At 44.1% G+C, this 15,767-nt stretch overlaps 1 protein-coding gene and 1 long non-coding RNA gene across 3 annotated transcripts in view; one reads left to right on the top strand and one right to left on the bottom strand.

The window, feature by feature from the left end:
- Positions 1-15,390, bottom strand: part of RHBDL2 (rhomboid like 2) — a 45,931-nt gene extending 30,541 nt beyond the window's left edge. For both annotated transcript variants that reach the window (XM_033115299.1, XM_033115297.1), the window contains exon 1: positions 15,166-15,390. The gene's annotated coding sequence lies outside the window, so the exon portion shown is untranslated. The remainder of the gene's footprint in view (positions 1-15,165) is intronic.
- On the top strand, positions 1,204-7,783 carry LOC117027481 (uncharacterized). Its single transcript, XR_004423931.1, has 3 exons — positions 1,204-1,413; positions 3,752-3,870; positions 5,445-7,783. It is a non-coding gene; the product is annotated as an uncharacterized LOC117027481 (long non-coding RNA).
- Positions 15,391-15,767: the final 377 nt, after the last annotated feature.

A 15,767-nucleotide genomic window follows, 5' to 3' on the forward strand; every position in this document is an offset into this window, starting at 1 on the left:
GGATTTACCTGTTCTGGGTATTCCGTTTAAATGGAATTATACAATATGTGACTTTTTGTGTATGGCTTTTTTCACTTAGTAAAAGTCTTCAAGGTTCATCCATGTTATAGCATGTGTCAGTACTTCATTCTTTTTTATGGCTGAATAATATTGTATTGTAGATAGACATACCACATTTTATCTATTTGTCTGTTGAAGGACATTTGGACTGTTTCTACCTTTTAGCTACTGTGAATAGAGCTGCTATGAATATCCCTGTACAAGTTTTGTTTGAGGTTTTATTTTCAATTGATTTGGGGCATACAGCTAGGAGTGGAATTGCTGGACGTATGGTAATTCTATGTTTAACTTATTGGGAAACCCTCAGATTCCATTTAAAGTGAGGCTGATAATAATAGCACTTACCTCATAGTAGCATTTTGGGAAGATTTTTGAGATGATGCATGTAAAGCACTTAGAATAGCATCCAGCAATTAGTAAACATTCCGTAATTGTTAGTTATTATTGGCTATTAATGGATGGGTGATTGGAAATCAAGTTAAATTCAATTTGTTTTCAAATGTATTTCATTAGGCCGAGATTCCACATTACATTACAACAGGTTTTATTCAAAACTAAATTTAGGGAAGAAGAGAATTCTTTTATTTTTATTTTCCCAACAACTTTTCTGAAAGTAAAGGCTTCTTCCCTCCCCCACACCTTCTACCTTCCACTCACCCAACCTTGAAGGGTCAGACATTAAGTCCATAGACATAACTATTTTATTAGTTTTCATTGGATACTGATGATTATTTCTAGTTTTTGGTCACTTCTCATAATTGGCAAGACACAGTGTGGATTTAAGACCAGCAGCTTTAACCACAAATATTAAAGCATTTTAAAAAATAAGTTCAGTTAGAGATGATTCACGTTGTGTTAATAAGCCCTATTGTAAATTTAAACATCATACATGATGATTTTATGAGAAATAAAGTTCCACATTAATAATACAATTTTATATCTATAAAAGGAGGTAGAAAAACAAGGATTACACTTCCGCCCCAAATTTCTCTTTTCTCCAGATTTCAAAATTTCCAGAAATGTTACAACTTCAAGCCCATAGGTGTTTTAGTGAAACACATTTCCCGTGCTGCGAAGATAATCTGACCCATCCAGTTTCACCGAGACTCACTGTATGTCTGCTGTCTTCCTTGGCATGTGTGGTAAAGAGGTCTGACGTGTAGTTCCAGCTACTGCAGGCTCTAGCAGCAGATGAGCACATTGATAGTCACCGCAGTTTTGTTTTTGCCTCTCTTCCCAGTCAATCACTATCCCACTCTGACCTCCATACCTGTGTGTGCGCCCTGGTCCCTGAGGACAGGAGTCTCTCCCTGCTTCATCTTATCTCCAACATCTGGTGCTGGATGCTCACAGGTGCTGCTTCCAGTCTGGCAGGGCCCATCCTTCCCACTCCTGTTTTTCTTCTACTCTCACACCTGAATTTCTGAGCACAATCTACCACCTTGGAAACTTGCCTAATCAGATTGGCAACAAGGAAAACAACTGACCCACACTTACGGGGCAGTGGGGAAATGGATGCTGGTCATGGGGTGTAAATCGATGCAGTCTTTTTGGATATACCTTTCGACAGAACCATCCTACTCCGAGAGATCCAGCCTACAGATACATTAGAGTAGCGAGACGTTACAAAGAACCCAAATGTACTTTAATTGGGTTGTTGCACTTTCTGACAGTTCTAATTCTTACGTAGTTCTTCTTCACACTGTGCTCAAATCTGCTTACCAGCACTTCTGCTCCTGAGTCCACGGTTTCCCTCCCTAGAGTCTCATAAGCAAATCTAATCTAAGGTCATGTCATTAATTTTGTCCCTGCATGGGTGTGGCCTCTCTATGGGTCAAAGCTGGGATGGGGTATCTGGAAGCACACTTTTTATTACCAGAATTTTTGGAGGCCCAATTGAATAGGGCAGGAGTCTCAAAACAAGTCAGCCATGATTACAACATATTACTATAATCTCAGAGTTATAAAAGCATCCACAGCTATCACATTATTTACTTGGCCACACTCATCAAAGTGCTGCTCATTGAGTGGAATTATTTACAATACTGACTGTGCTTTCTTACTCACTAAGCAAAGATCATGCAGGTTTCTTGAGCTTTCTTTAATGTTGGCTTGATATTATTCTTCTTCACCTTTATCTGCAGCAAGTGGCTACCAACTCTGTTGAAATCTCTCTCTCTCTCTCTCTCTCTCTCTCTCTCTCTCTCTCTCTCTCTCTCTCTCTCTCTCTCACACACACACACACACACACACACACACACACACACACACATCAAAACGGGAGAGCACTGCCGTGACATGTTCACATCCTACCACTAGGGACAACTGGACTAGATTGTTAGACTGTTGGAGGAGTAGAAACGACTCATCGCCTTCTGGTTAAAAGTGGAGATGTCTGCTCCCCCACACCCCCACCCCTGCACACCAAGAACCAAAGACCTTCCCTTCATGGCTGGCAAGTATTCTTCAGAAGAGAAAAAGAGGAACGAACTTCCCTACTTCCTGACCTCATCTGGTCGCATTGCTTATGTTATGAATCACAGAGCCTGTGTGTTGGCCAAGGATTGGGAAGGGCAGAGTTGTGCTCATTTACCCAGAATAGTTGTCTGCCTTAAAAAAGGAAAGTAAGAAAGAAAAGAAAGAAAAGAAAGAAGGAAGGAAGGAAGGAAGGAAGGAAGGAAGGAAGGAAGGAAGGAAGGAAGGAAGGAAAGAAAAGAAAGAAAAAGAAAGAAAGAAAGAAAGAAAGAAAGAAAGAAAGAAAGAAAGAAAGAAAGAAAGAAAGAAAGAAAGAAAGAAAGAAAGAAAGAAAGAAAGAAAGAAGTGTAGAAATATACATTTCCATAAGGACATTGACACAGGAGACCCTTGATATCGGCAAAGGATTTTTCCAAAGACTTCTCAGGTGTCCCCATTCACTATATACCAGGTAGTGTCTCCCAAAATTACGCTAGCAATTATAGCCCGAAAGTTAAGTGATTCCATTTCAGGCCCTCAATGATTCTTAAGTGCAGAAGTAAAGTTATTTATATAATTTGTTGTGTGAGGAGTATTAACCATGTTCAACGCTTTGCACCCAAGAAGAAAAGAAAAAGAAAACTTGGTTAGTCAGTTGTGCCTCTTTTCATCTTTTAGTAAAGCTTAATCTCTCTCCTAGAGCAGTTTCTGTCTGCAGCACGCACTAATATGACATCCCCACGCGCTTACTGTTGTATCTATATGATCCGCATGGTGGATCTCTTCAGACACCACTTAACCTGACATTCCATGCTAATTTATCCAAAACTCCTCTTTGTGGCCAAAAAATAAATAAATAAAAGTAACTTTCTCAGACCTCTTCACTTTCTTTTCATTTCTATCACTGGCACTATCGAATGATTTATGTTTATGAGTCATTTCTACTCCACCAACAAGAAACAAAGATTTTAGTCACGGCATGCAAGTCACACGAAGGCTATCACTAGTAGAGAATAAACAGTAAAGCACGTGAGACGTCAAGGTGGCACCGTAGAGTAGGCCTGGCTCACTAACTGGTACCCGACTGACACAGGCAAAACCAGTCTTTCAAGTCACATTCATTTACAACGGGCCTTTGAGGGTAGCTAATGAAACACAAAAACTATAAGCTTGAATATTGCAAATGTCAAGGGCTAACTGTATTCTTTTGCTAATACATGTACTGATCATTTCTCAGTTTTCTTGGAGAATTCCTCATCTCATGAATCTTGGTGGGCAGCAGGGACCACTTCCTACTACAGAAGTTGACAATGCCCAATACTCACTGTTCCAGGTCCCTAGGCAGCTAAGGCTCAGGTACGTGACCTCAGTTTGACCCATCAGCTGCATTTGCTTAGGATTTTTGAGGCTAGAGCTGGGGATGGGGAAAATTATTCACAGCAGTGCAGTATAAAATAGTACAGTGTTTCCCCGAAAATAAGACCGGGTTTTCTATTAAGGTTTGCTCCAAAAGTCACTTTAGGGCTTATGTTCAGGGGATGTCATCCTGAAATAATCATGCTGGAACTTATTTTCCGGTTAGGTCTTATTTTCAAGGAAACACAGTAGCAACAGTACCCAGTGTCCAGCCTTGCCACTGGGGTCAGTGTGGCCTCCAGCATCCAATGCCAGATGTCTGCTTGATGAAGGCTGCAGCAACGAGGCCGTCTTCGCCTACCTGGCTCTGTGATGTGATTCTGTACAGTCAGTCGCATATTTGTTTCTGCTTATTTCCCAAACCTTGTTTCTGCAGCCTTAGAGTGATTTTGTAACCTACCTGTGATATTATGATATACTCAGAATTATATATTTGGCCTGCATCCCCAGTTCTTAGCACAGAGCTCCAAGAAGCCTTGGAATTTCCTGAGTGATAGGGGTGAGAGGAGCCTTCTTTGTTATTTATAATAGGCCCCTTTCAACCCCACCTGAGTTTATGGCTAACAAAGTGGCTCCTGGAGGATGGGGGCTGGTTGCCAGAGGAAACAAACCAGGTGATTAGAGGATTGGAGCTTTTATCCCACACCTCTGGTTAAGGGAGAAGGGCTCAAGATTGGGTTTAATCAGCAGTCGTCAATAATTTAATCAATCATGCATATGTAATGGAACCTCCATAAAAACCCAGAACAAAGGGATTTGGAGAGCTTCCATGTTGGTGAACCTATCAGGTATTGACCTATGCATCTCTTCCATTTAGCTGTCCCTGAGTTGTATCCTTTATAATAAACTGGTAAGGTAATTACAACCCTCTTCTTAGTTCTGTGAGCCTGCTAACCAATTATTGAACCCAAGGAGAAGTTAATAGAAACCCCTAATTTATAGCTGGTCAGTCAGAAGTACTGGAAGCCCAGACTTGCAATTGGCAACTGAAGTGGGGAGAAATCTGGTGGGACTGAGCCCTTCATCGGTGGGGTAGGCAGTGTCAGAACTGCTTGGTGTGGAAAACTCACACATTTAGTGTCAGAAGTGTGAGTAGGAGTAGAGAAATCATTTTTGTTTTTTTTTCCACCATCCAATGTACTTTCAATAAAATTCATTTACTGGTGTAATCAGCCAGAATCAGTTTCTGTCCCTTGCAACCAAGACCTTAATACATCTAAATAGCCAAGAAACTCTTCGAAACTATCTGGAGTCTTCCTGTCACAAGTTAAACTCATTTCTTGTTCTGTATTTGGGAGACATAGTGTAAGGAGAACACAGAACCAGGAGACCTATTTTCGGGTCCAGACTCTGCCACTGTCCTGGCTATGTGACCTGGAGCGAGTCCCTTCCCGGCTCTGAGAAGTTCTCTCATGTGCACAGTGAACAGTCAGCACAACACCAGTAGTTCCCCAAACTGACTATGACTTAGAATCCCCTCAGGCATTTGTTTTTCAACATTTGTTTTCATACAGGTTCTTCATCCCCACTCCTGAAGAAACTAATTTAATACCTTTAATCGATCGCTGACAAGTACACCAATGAAGTGGAGGCAGCAGCACCTGTGAGAACCACAAACTAAGGATCTCCAAGGTCCACTCCACCCCACCTACTCTGATCTTCTAATGGAAGACAGAGACAGTTTTATTGCTGTATCCCTTGTGCCCAAAAAGTTCCTAGCACACAGGAGGTATGCAGAAAATATTTGTACCCAAGGAAAGGGTAAAGAGAAACTCTCTGCAACTTTTCTGTAAATCTAAAATTATTCTAAAATAAAAAGTTCACGTAAAACAATCCTGGAAAGAAGGAGGGAAGGAGGAGGGGGAGGGAGGGATTTTATCCACACCACATTAACTAAGAGTCTCACGTGACTCACTGTATGTTGAAAAGCACTTCCCAGCATCCTTTTCCTCTGCACACCCACCTCACCTCCATGCCCACCCCGTTATTGGTCTGCCATCGTTGATCTGTCAGAGGAGACCTGCAGAGCCACCATGCTCTAATAGCTACAAAAGGGCTTGTGGCCTGTCTTTCAGGAGCAATGTTCCTTGTGCTTGGCACTGCAGAGACCTGAGTTCTACTCAGCATCCACACTTCATTTCACGGGGCCTCAGTTTCCTCAACTATAAAATAGAGCTCCTCTCTCACTTCAGTACCTTGCAAAATTATTATAAGAATCAAATGAAATGATAAGAGTTGCCCTAAGAGTGAGCACTGTGTGCCAGGTTCCATGCTAAATACTTTATGAGCATTCTCTTCATTAATTTTTACAACCTTGTAAGATGGGATAATAATGTCCCTATTTTATGGATAAGGAAACTCAGGCTTCCGGAGAACTTGATCGAGGTCATACAGCCAGTGAAGATGAGCCCAGGACATCTGACTCCAAAGACCCCTGAATTCCTCTGCCTTATGATTTCTATGCACCAACTATAAATATTAGAGAAATGTACATCTTTGTTTCGATTATTTCCATCCCATCTTTCCCTCTACCCTATCCCTCTTCTTTCTCCAGTTCCCCAAACTGACCCAGACCAGACCCTAGAAGTTCTCAAACAGGAGCTGTGGAAAAATTGGCAGGTCAGCAGCCCCGAGGATGGCGCTGGGAATCCCCCACTCCCACTGCTGCCACAGGGAATCAATGTAGACAGGCATCCAGGAAAAGAAAGGATTTGCCTCTCTGAGCACCCAGAGGACTAAGTCAGGCTCACCTTCTCTTCTTCACCTCACCCAGGAGTGCACTGGCAAGGCACTCCTCTTTGGCAAAAGAGACTTTGGATCATTAGCTTGTGCTGTTTTCCTAGCTGCATTCAAACAAGCAGGTTCTAAATATCTGAATTGGTTTTTTTTAAGCAGCTGGCCACACCCATTCATCCGTACCAGGCAGGCCCCTGCTGAGGCTCATGCAGTCTTGATGTGGCCAGAGAACCCAGGAGGCTGGGCAGCAGGCTGTGCTGGGTGGGCCCAATTGCTCCCCAGCTGGACCTGGTGGGGAGGCTTTTGGTGGTGTTGCTAGGCAACCTGGGTAATTGGAGAGGCCACAGATTGGGCTTCTGGGCCACAAAGATTAACAGCCTCCTTCATCACACTGCAAACCATCATTATGCCCAGTTCCAGAGGCCTGCAGCAAGCTCTGTGGTTATAGCCTGAAAGAGTGCTTTTTTAGCTGCAGAAATTAAGAACCAGCTTTTCAATATTATGGGTTTGTGGCTGTGGTTGTTTCTTTTTGCTACGTCTCTGAGGATACACTTGGAATAAATAGACAAAAGATCTAAAAATAAAAAATGCCTTTACAACCCTCTTTTCCAAAAGTTTTCCTTCTTCCTGAAGCAAAACACACTTGGCCTCAATTGTGAGGGCAACTCAGGTAGGGACGCTCTGTTTCCTGAGGTGTCTGCATGCCCACTACACATTAAAAGCTTCTTCCTTAGAATCCCACAACTGTGGCTGTCTTTCAGGTTTAGGGGACCAGGGCCTTGATCATGTACAAGGCCACTCAGCACAATAATGTCTTTGTGTCTCTCCCCTTCTAAGACAATCACAAAAACTCCCCTTCCCAATCCACAGAACCTCTCTCACTTACATTATTTCAATGGACCCTCGCCTGTGAAGAAGACGTCATTATTATTCTCATCCTACAAATGAACATCTAAGGCAAAACGTGGCACCCATAATGACATGCCTAGTCACAGCAAAGCTGGGGTACCTACCCATTTTTCTGAAGCCAGATCCTAGGCTCTCCACTACACCACACTGCCTCCCCAAAGAGCTACTTGAGATATTACATATATTTTAGTACCCTATTAATAATATGAAAAACAGTAATAATAATACACAATGGTTGGTGTAGAGACACAAGAACTTCATCCTGTATCTCATACTATCCTCAACACACCATCCTTGTTGATTGCGGTCAGGCTTTCAAAGCTGCCTCATGTACACTGAGGAATACAGTGGAGAAGAATTCCGAAAGACGGACACACTATTTAACTAGGTTAACAGACCTACCACAGCATGGGGAATCCTGATGCTGAGCCATCCTCTTTCATTCAAAGAGCTGACTCTGCTTGATAGCATTATGACACTATGTCAGTCCCTTTAGTAAGGAGGCAGAATCATTGCTTTCATGAGAATTTGTAGGTATTTTTCAAAAAAGCTTTCACTGCTTCATCTAAAATGTTTCTTAAACACTGGTCCATTGACAGTGAGCAACTATGCCAGTTTGCCTGGAACTAGTGATTTCTTGGGATGTGAGACTTGGGGTGCTAAAATCAGGACAGCCCTGGACAAACTGAGAGGATAATTAGTCCATCTATCATAGACCGCCTACATCAGAATCATCTGGGGACGTCATCAGGTGAAGATGGCTGGTTCTAATCTTAGGACAGTGGCTCTTAACACCAGCTACACATCAGAATTGTCTGAGGAGAGTGTAAAACAGGGTTGACGTCTGAGCTCACCCCAGATCAATGGAATTAGAAACTCTGGAGCTAGGGTCTGAGTGCTGGTATTTTTTAATGTGCAGGCAAGACTGAAAACTCCTGCCCTGGAGATTTGGAGTCATAGGGTCTGGGGTTTTGCCCAGGGATCTGCATGTCTTTTTAACAGCTCCCCGGGGTATTCTTAGGTCCACCACGTGTGATAACCAATGAATTCTTACTTGATTTGTGCATTCATTGGACAAGCATTCCCTGAATGCCTCATGTATGTTAGGCTCTGGGAACACAAAGAAAAAACGAAAAAACAACTACCTCCTGTTTCCCAAGCCCTCCCTATCCAGTGAGGAATAAAGACCTACAAATTGTTCCAACACAGATTCAGATTTAGATTTAAAAGTGGGTCAGCATCATCAGAGTGGTTATGGTTATCCAGTTCCCAGAAGCCTAGTATAGTAAATTAAAGAGAGAGCACATTATTTGCCATTCCTTCCGCTAAGAGGTAGGGTTTGTTCCTCCTCTCCTTGCATCAAGGCCAGCGCTGTGACTGGTTTTGACCAATGATACATGGCAGAAATAGCGCTGGGTACCTCCTAAGGCCAGCCCTTCAGAGATCTGCAGTCCCCACTTTCATTCCTCTTGGAATGCTCCTCCCTTTGTGAAGCCTGACACCACATAAGAAGGTTGACTACCCTGAGGTGGCTAGCTATGAGGAAGCCCAAGCCACTCACGTGGAGAGAGAGGCCACGTACACGATCACCAGAATGCCAGACTTATCAGTGAAAGCTTCTGGGACCTTCCAGCCCAGCTCATCCATCAACTAAATACAGATGTTCCTTGACTGACGATAGGGTTACATCCTGACAAACCAATTTTAAGGTGAAAATATTGTAAGTGGAAGATGCATTGAATACACTTAACCTACGGAACATCATAGCTTAGCCTGGCCTCCCTTAAATGTGCTCACAACATTTTCGTTAGCCTACAGTTGGACAAAATCATCTCCCTGCCACCACCCAGGATCACGAGAGAATATTGTACTGCATATCACTGGTCTGGGAAAAGATCAAAATTCAAAGACCTGAATGCATATCACTTTCACAGCATCATAAAGTTGAAAAATGGTTATGTCAAACCATTGTAAGTCAGGGACCATCCGAAGAGCCAAGTGATGGACCCTAGCTGACAGCTGAGCAGAAAAACGGAAAAGAATCATGACAAAATAAAATGGCTGTTGTTGTAAGCTACTGCGTTTTGAGGGGGTTTGTTATACAGCAATCACTACCCACACAGCTCATCAGAACTAGAAGACAGAATGACATCCCAGCATTTTGCCTTCCCATGAACACTTCCTCTTCGTGTCCCTCCATAGAGTAGATGCAGATGTCTCATCTGAAATAGCCTCCCAATTAGTCTCCATCTGTTTCCACTCCTGCCCCTTCCAAAGCAAAACAAAACACCATCGTAAATCAGAATATAGCAACTCTTTGATTAAATAAAATCCTCCAATGGTTTCCCATTATCTTTGAGATAAATACAGGCTCCTTACCATGACTGATCAGGTACTGCAGGACCTAGCTCCTGCTTCTTCGTGGAATTCTACCACTCTCCCCCAATATCTCTGTGCTGCAACTGCAGCGCCTTCTTTCTGTTCCGGGAACACACCCGGGTCTCTCCTGCCTCAGGGTCTTTGCCCTGGCAGTTCCCGCCACCAAACCCTTTCTCCTTTACCCCTCACACACCCCGATACATACACACAAGGCTAGCTGCTTCAGAACAAATAGCATCTCCCTGGAAGTCTTCCCAAGCAAACCATCAAATAAATGAAGAAGGAAGGAAGAAGGAAGTATGGAATAACAATAGAAAGAGCACTGAAATTACGGCAGTCAGAAAACCCTGGTTGTTGCTCCAGTTTTGCCCCTGCTTACCTACGGACAAGCCACTTCACCTCACCCGATCAGAATCCTCGCCCCCACCATGATGTACGTGGCCCATGATGTTTATGTGTGCCATATACCAGAAGTCTTCACATTTTTTGCTCAAGTCCCCATAAGAATTTTTAAAACGCTATGACCCTCTCACACATTTTTAAGTTAATAACTAAAGTTATTTTTATCAAGTTAAAGTAGGTTCCAAGGCAGAATTTTCTGGCACCGTCTTTAGTAGAGGCAGGCTTTAGATATATTTTCACCCAAACCTTGGAGCTACAGATTTAACTTGTTCAATTTATAGAAATTTTCTACGTAAGAAACATCCAAACCTACAGAGAATTTTCATGAGTTATTTGAGCCCAACTGACAAGGGCTCAGGAAGCAAAATCTCAATGGATTAAGAAAATGTTCCAGAGAATGGCAGTTTTGCAGCTTATTTTATGCATTAGTCAAAGGAGGGGACCTAAGGAAGGTTTATGAAATCCATTGGTGGTAGATTAAGGGGATGGGAGAAAGCAAAGTGGGGAAATCTCTGGGATTGGATAGAAAGTAAAACAGAGAGACACATACTTCTTTTACATTGGTGGGTACAGGATAGTTAATAATTAACATTTATAGCACACATAGAGATGGTATTTGGGGAACAAGATAACAATGAGAAGTTCTGTGGTCTCATACTCAGGTGTGGTGGGCTGTACCCTACGGGGTATGGAAAAGGAGATTGTTCTGACATTTCAAAGGTATGTTATCTTAGTTCCAAAAAGACAATTGACAGACTCACTTCAAGTAAAACTTGACCTTTGTCAAGGAAGCTACAGGCCTAGGATGTGACTCCCAGCCATGACCCGCTTTTAGTTAGGAATTTTTATGTTCAGACCATCTTATGTGGTTACTTTCGGTCTCTGAGTTTGTACAGCCTGTCATGCTGGCTTCCCCTGAGCTTGTCAGATTTAGCATGTGTCTCCTTTTTCATCCACAAAATTGTCTACCATATAATTTGATTGTCAAAGCCAGTCCTCACTGTTAAACTTATCAGCCAAACCAGAATATTTCTGTCTGTAAGAAAATCCACCTTCATTTCTAAAAATTTCTATAAATGTATCCATTTTCATCCCCATGACAACTGGCTCAAGTCCCAATTCTAATTTTACAATACATAGATAAAGAGCTAAAGCATGTTTAAAGTAAAGTAGCATAATGGTTAATAGTATACATTATAGAGGAAAGGTACAAGAGATCAAATCCTGATTTGCCACTTAATAGCTGTGACCTTCGGCAACTTATTAAATAAACCTCTGGGTGCCTTGGGAACCTCATCTGTAAAAGATGATATCAGATAAATACTTATAGATCTGATATGAGTATTAAAGTTTATTAATCTGTAACACCCTTTGAAGTGTCAGGCACATAATTAGCATTAAACAAGCTTTTGTTTTGTTTTTTAATAAATACTAAGAGTCTGTAGTAAGGCACCACCCCTACAGTCTATTTTACCTAATTTCTCTCTGCTTGCTCTCTCAGAAACAGAGCATTCTCCAATCATCCTTCTGGTTTTTGTATCCCCAAGCGACACACCATAGAAAGATTCAATGAGGGTCTAGTAAATCCAGAGAAGGTAAGCAATGAATTAGAGTTGAAAAGGAGAGCTTAAAAGAATCCAGACAAGCAGCTGGATTCAGGAAAGAGTACCTGTAGAACCTGACAATCTGGAAACTGACTCCCTTAGAGTTATCCATGTCCACGTCCCTCCTGTTCCAGGCCCACTGGCATATTCGACACAAACTCCCTGGACACATTAAGTAAGAGCTCGGTAAAATTCCTAGTGCCCCATCTACAGCTCCATCTCTTTCTCTTTTACTTAAGAAAGCACAAGGGGTTGCAAATTAGTAAGCAGCATATCCCTGAATTTGCTCCAAATTGTACACATGTAAATCATTTGTAAATTTCAGTACTTTTATTAGGAAGAATAGATTAGTTGTAACCCAGCATACACCTGAGGCCAAGCACCCATAGATCAGGACACAAGACAAGTCAGGAGGCTCTTCATGAACCATCATGAAGTCCTAGAAAGGAAGTCCTAAAAGGGAAAATTCATTTCCTCAGACAGGTAGGGTCCCCATCAGGCCTGGAGACCTTGGTCTCATCTCCTCCATGTATCAGCCACACTTCTGAAATACAAATCAGATGATGTCTTCCCTTTGCCAAATCCCTTCAATAGTCACCTAATGCCATTGGTATAAAATCTAGGTTCCTTAACAAGGCACACATGGGCCTCATGACCTGAGCCCTGCCTATTTATCCACTCTCATTTCTTGCCATTCCTCCATATACACCCTACACTTCAGCCATACTGAGCCCCCAGCAATTCCAGCTCCCTTCCTCCACTAGGACTTTTCCTGAGCATTTCCCTCTACTAGACAATCTTCCCTTCCCAATTTGTTCTTTTGATGAAGTTCTAACACCCCCTTCAAGACTGTCTGTGGGCACAGAGCCAGGAGTGCAGTTTCCAGGCTCTCGCTCTCATGTGGAAAGGTGCTGGCTCAGGTAGTAAATGGCCATCAACTGTGATTGGATGGCCATCAGCTGTGGCTAGTTGGCCGTCAGCTGTAACCAGTGAGCCATTGGCCACTAATATAACTGCTGTGCTTATGCTAGCAGAAAATGGGGGCTAGCAAGAAGATGGTGGCTGAGCTAGCAAGAGCGGATTGCAGCTAGCAAGTGGGGTTGGTTGGTTGGCAAAGAAGTGGACGGCAGGTTGCGGATAATGTGGCTCCTGCTTCCTGTGTCCCCAACCCAGCCACCAGCGAGAATGTAGTGGTATGATTCCCCTATCTATGGCTCCGTGGGTGTTCCTTTTTGGCCTCACCATGTCCTGCGTTCTTACGTGGGGAGTGGGAGCTGAGACCCCGCAGGCCGCCCCTCACTACACTGTCCTAAACATCTCCTCTGCAAAGCCATATTGAGCATCTGCCACGTGCCTGCCATTGTGCTAGGCACTGGATACAGTGGAAAACAAAGCAGACATGGTAGAATTAAATGCCCTCTTAGTTCCCTCAGCAACTTCTGCTCCTCTCTAGGACGCCATTGTCGTCTTTATATTATCACCATCTCCTCCACAAGGCTGTGAACACCCTGAGAATAGGACTTCTGTTTTATTCATCTTCAAATCCCTATTACGGAACATCAGTAAATGTTTGCAAGACTCATCTACTCACAGGGGATTCATCAAACATTTCTGTATCAGGGATATTAAAGTTGCTGGTTATACAACTGTGAACCAACAGACACTGTCACTGCCCTCTTGGGACCAATAGAGCACTTGATTGAATGAATGATGTATGAATGAGTGAATGATTTAACAAAACAGGGAAGGAGTGTGCTCTTCTCCACTTGGATGAAGCAGCCTAGAGCAGGGGATGTGCAGGAAGTGAGAAGCTGATGTCTAGGAAGTTGGGAAATGATGATGTCCTTTTTATTCTTTCTGATACAGAGAAACTTATTAGCCATGTGACCTTTGGCAAATCATTTAGCCTATTTGTATCTTCATTTCCTCATCTGTAAAATGGGGATAGTATCACAACAGGGTTATGGTGAAATGAGATAATGCATTTAAAAGCAGAGTTGGTTTTAGGGACACTTGTTCAGTGTGAATGCGCAGATTTAGAAACACAGCAGGAGAGCCTGCTGGGGACAACACCTCCCTCAAGTTCCAGGTTCCAGCCCTGGGCCAGAGTTCTTACCTCAAACCCCCAGGAGACACCTTCCTTATTGAGCCCCACCCCCACCGCTTCTTCACCTCCCTCTCTTCATTGTTCTGTGTTTACAAGACTGCCTCAGTGCTTTCAAGGCCAGAAGTTGACTTACACATCTTTACAAGCCTAACGGGGGTAGGGGGAGGGGCGGTGGCAGTTAGGGAGGGACGTGGTAGGAAGGGGGCCAAAAAGAAAGGAAGAGCATGGATGCTCATTGAGGCTCCATGTGTGCCAGCTGGGTGTGTGACATGCATTGTCCCATGTCATCTTCATAACAATATCATCTTACAGATAAGGAAACTGAGGCTCAGGAAGAGAACAGGAGAAGTGGGACATGAAATCAGGTGTCTCTGTGACGCCAAAATAATTTTCCTCTATGCCACACTGACCACCAGCTTATAGATGATCATTAAATGTTTGTGAAATAAATTTCAGTTTTCTTATTCCCAGGAAGAGCAGAAATTGTGTGTATTCCCCCACCCCAGAGAATCCAGATACATGTTCAAACAATGATGAGTAAACAAATGAATAATAACAAATACGTAAATGAATGAAATCCTTCAGATATCCCATACCAGGAAGGAGGAAACAAATAATCCTGGGGAGGTGCCTTGCACGAAGAAGCAGAGGCTGTCCCCCCTGACTGTGGTCTCCAGTGCCCTAGACAGGGCAGAGGGGGAGCACCACAGGAGGGCTAGGAACTTACTTAGTTGACGGAAGGAAAAAACTGGGAGGCAGGAGTTGGGGAGTTACTGGGTTACAATGTAATCAAGGGAGAGAAGACCAGGGCAGGGATGGGGAAGAGCATTACCTGGTCCTTCCATCATGTCCCTGCGGAAAAACCAAGAAACAGCCCCCTGACTCCTGGTCTAACGTGTTGCCAACTTTAAAAAGAAAGTTGCAAGATCTCTAGCGGCCACTTCTGAAGGCTACTCAGGAAGGGAGGCTGCCAAGGAAGCACTCTAACCAGCCCTGCGCCTCCCGCTGCTTCCACCTCTGCCCCCATGCTTCCTGCCACCAACTCTCTTGTCCCCAAGGAGGGACTCCGTCCACCCGCTCGCAGCTCCCGCAGCTTACCTCCTTCCCTCGGTAGGCCAAGGGGCGCCCCAGGCAGGACAGGCTGCTCCCCGGGTCCGGGCGTGCTCCGCCAAGGGGCTGCCTCTACTGCCCCGACTTTCTGCGCTGACAGGCACTCCTTGGCCCCTCCCCGAACTAAATTTGTCCGACAGGTTCCCAGCGGCTCTGCACTGGGGGAGGGAGCCTGAGGAAATCCTTCCCAGCCCTGACCCCAGGACTGGGCCGGGCCAGCCAGCTCCGCAGTCTCACTCCTGGGCTGGCCCTGGATGAATGAGTCCTCCCCCTCCGCCTGCCTGGGTCTGAGCCAGGGAGCCTGTGGCAGCCTCTCTGCTCTTTCTCCGTGGACACGGCATTGAACTCCATCCCTCCTCTGCGTCCTACCCTCCTTCTCTATGTCTGGGTCTTCTGCCTTCCATTCTCAGCTCTCTGGGGAAAGACCCTGCATCTGGTTGTGCTCTGGAGGGAAGCCAGGCCTGGTCCTGGGCACCAGGGTGGGTGACTTGATGACGCACAGCAGGAATTTAGTCACAAGCCCCTGGCTCTTTCCACCAAACTGGTTAGAACCTGGGCCCTGGTGAAAGAGGTCTGCCAGTTTCTGATTA

The sequence above is a fragment of the Rhinolophus ferrumequinum genome, chromosome 9 (assembly GCF_004115265.2).
Source record: "Rhinolophus ferrumequinum isolate MPI-CBG mRhiFer1 chromosome 9, mRhiFer1_v1.p, whole genome shotgun sequence".
Lineage (NCBI taxonomy): Eukaryota > Metazoa > Chordata > Mammalia > Chiroptera > Rhinolophidae > Rhinolophus > Rhinolophus ferrumequinum.